Below are 3,688 nucleotides of genomic sequence, written 5' to 3' on the forward strand. Positions count from 1 at the left end.
AGCGAACACTACACTTGTACAAGTTATGATGGAACGTATACAAGTTTTGTAGAGTGTCTGTCACCTTATTACGAAGAGGCGATTGAGTATGAATTGCGGCTCCCTTGGGGACTGTCTTAACGTGGAGACGGAATATCATCGTTCTGACTAGCGTGACGTTTAAGTACTGGACCTTCGAGGTCCGCGGTATAGACTCGTTTTTATGACGGGAATGATGTTACCGCGCCTAATACGAGAGGAGATACTTGACGTGGTAGCGGCAGGGCGACCTCTTTTGAAGAGTATGGTAGTGATTTTCGTGGGGTTGATGTCATTGCGCTACTTACTGAACCACTGTCTCAAGTTGATGGCCGCGATTTGGATTTTACGGTGGATGAATAACATCTTTCTACTCGAATAATAGATAACCGTATCATCAGCGAAGAGGGCTAGCTGGGCCACAGCCGGCAACCATGTCAAATCATTGATATAAAAACTAAACAGTAATTTTTTTTTAAATAAGATTTTTTGGTGATATAAACGGGACAAATAGACGTGAACAGAATACTCTTTGATTAAAAATAGAAAAAGGATTTCTGCTTATGAAGACATAAAAAATAAAATTTAACCACCCAAAATTATCGATTTTGAACTATCCTAGACAAGACATTTTACATCTCACATTCACAATTTAACTAAAAATGACTACATAAATATAAGTGAAATAAAAAAAAATTGGCAACACCATAATTAATATTGGAAACTCTATACATCTATCCATTAATTTGTTTTGAATCTATGCATTTAGTGTATCTATCTTATAAAATATTGGAAATGTTATGGTTAATTTGAAACGGACTACAAAAAGCAACAAAATGCCGCACTCACCCCGTTCGATACGACCCCATATGTCAAAACTTCAATAATGACGAGGGTCGTAACATCGTAAGTAAGATAATTTTAACTTCGGAATAAAACAAAAATATTTGAAACTATTATAATATGAATAAAGCCACTTTTTCCAAAAAAATCGTTTAAAAAAAAAGAAAACAATTGCAATTTTAACAAATGAATTTATAAGATATCCTATAATTCGATCTGGGTTTTAATATAAGCTTCCTGTAGCTCTATCTATGGCTTTGTCCTTTATAACTCTGGACAATATACCCCCAAGGTTGTTGATATCTGACCATCCTTATTATCTAGTTCCGACTCTTTGAGACCTTAAGGATACTTCTTGCTCTATTCGTTTGCTTTGTATCTTAATCTATGTCGTATCCAGCTCTATTTCCAATATCTGTAACAAATACACTTTAATATGGAATAGGCAATTCGAAAGAAAACAAAAGTATCCCAGTAACCCAGATCACGTACTCTCTGATCGATATTTAGATTAAATTAATTTAAAGATTGCATAGTTATTCGAAGATCGCCATATGAGGTGACGGATAATATCGCGTAAAGCCTCTACTGATTTTGCTTACAAAATTGTGATCTTCATGTTGTGAATTTGGTTGGAAATGTATATTATTATTTAGGTAAATTCACAGAGGTGTTATCTGTGGGTAGATTATACTAAGTATATAACGGCATAGTCGCATGCATGGCTACGAATACAACAGTTGTTTTATCCAAAAATATTACGAGCGCCTTGACTTCGACGTAAAAATATCTTCAAAGCTAGTAATAATCTTGAAACACGAATGTCTAAAATTGCCATTTACCACCATCCAAACATTGAGCATCACACAAAAGCCGCATTCAGATTTGATGCGAGCGAAGATTTACGACGCCGCACCCATGTTTTCGTTACCAACCACATTATTTGCTGGTCGTGTCAATTTGCTTTATTACAGCGAAGTATCCAGCAGAATTAAATGTTGAATATAAAATTGTAATCCTGATATTATAATTAAAAATCGTATTGTTTAGGTATTCTTCGTTTATTTCATTGAATTCGAAGGGAATGAGCATCCTTCTGTATATCAAATTTGAATAATCGGAGTCTATTAGAACTAACAGGTGGAATGTGGGTTTATACAAATCAGGCTGTGATAAGTAAAAACACAACTGGAGTTTTTAAGTCAATTTTTATTTAAAGTAAAATAGGCGGTGATCGTCCAATTCACCAAGGTACCGTACCGTCGTAAACTTATTTTAAGTTAAAAAGATATAATAGTTAAAAATAATAGATAATGAAACTGAATAGAAGCTCGAAAGCTCGAAGAACGAAAATCATCAAATTGAATATTAAAAAAAATTACTACGCATTTTTTTCCCCCACACAACGTGGTCTCGCCTTGTCGCGGCGGTGGGGCTTAAGTGTGCACCCCGATACCGTGGAGCAGCATTGTCTGCAGAGGGGTGCCGCGAACTAAGAAGACTGCACACGGTGTTCCCTTTTCCCACCTTTGCTGGACAAAGGGTGCGTGAAGCGGGAGAAGGCTCCCTTCTGGAGACCTTTTGGAGGCTAGGCCATGTCCCCGGCAGCTCTTTGACTGCTAAAGGGGAAGGCCCTCCAGAGGAGGGTACCGGTACGCCGGCGTGGCCACGTCGTGGTCAGACGTGTGGGTCTGTCAGTAATGGTAGACCCCACGTGGATGAGAAGTGAACCGGAGGGCACTCCCTTCCGGTCGCTGGTTGCCATGTCCCCGGCTGCCTCTTGGCGGCTACAGGGGAAGGCCCTCCAGAGGGGGGTACCGGTTTACCGGCGTGGCTTCGTAGAAGCATACCGTAATCCCTACCGAGTAGGGGACGGGGGCCGCTGCCTAGCAGGGGCCGCGAGGATGTGTACCTCTATAAAAAATGCCCTAATCTTAAGCTTGTGACGTGCCCGGTGATGAGATGAGTGGCTGGAGGGAGTCCAGTCGTAAGGGCCGTCCCAGGGGACCGACCCCTGGTTAAATAACAAAGGACCAAAAAAATGATGGCAAACTTAAAAATAAAATTACCCCAGGAGGGTACCACCCTAGGTGGAGAATCCCTCCGTGCTTCCACCTCGGTGGGAGCATGCTGCCCCGCGTATTCTGGGGGGGGCAAAGCATGCCACGATGAAGGGGGCTGTGCGACGGGCAGCGGAAAACCCGTCGAACCGAGGTGTGACAGCGCTGGCTCGACGCGCTCTGCGCTCGTCAGCGAAGGCGAGGCGGCTGGTCCGAAAGGGACAACCGCCAAGAAGATTAGGCGGAAGAGGAAGTCTTGGCGAGCTTCCTCTCGTGAGGGGGTAGGGGAGCCAGCGTCATCCTCTGGCGCAGATGCTCCGCCGGAAAAGGTGTTGGTAGTCTCCGATGCGGCCTCTGCTGCGGAGGAGATGCCGCCCCCTAGAGGGAGGCCCGCCCGGAAAAGAGGCGCGCCGTCACCGGCGCCATCATCATTGTCAATGTCTGTCGCCTCGTTGGATGGGCAGACGACAGAAGAAGAAGAGAGCGGCCTTCAGGATCCTGCCATGGTCATAGACAGGGCCATGAAGACCGTGAAATCATACGCGGCCAATGGCACCAAGACCAAAGCCGCTGGTCGTAAACTGCGAGAAGTGGTCTCGCAGGTCTCGAAAGTTCTGCCATCAGTTGCTTCTGCCAATGACCAGGTGGTACAGCTGATGGCGGAGAATTTGAGACTTCGAGCACAGCTCCAAGCTCGGCAACGGCCCGATGATGGAGCAGCGACGTCCTGGGTCGCTGGAGCCCCTCGGAGCTCCCGTCTCCCGGCG

The sequence above is a fragment of the Bombyx mori genome, chromosome 13, assembly GCF_030269925.1.
Source record: "Bombyx mori chromosome 13, ASM3026992v2".
Classification (NCBI taxonomy): Eukaryota; Metazoa; Arthropoda; class Insecta; order Lepidoptera; family Bombycidae; genus Bombyx; species Bombyx mori.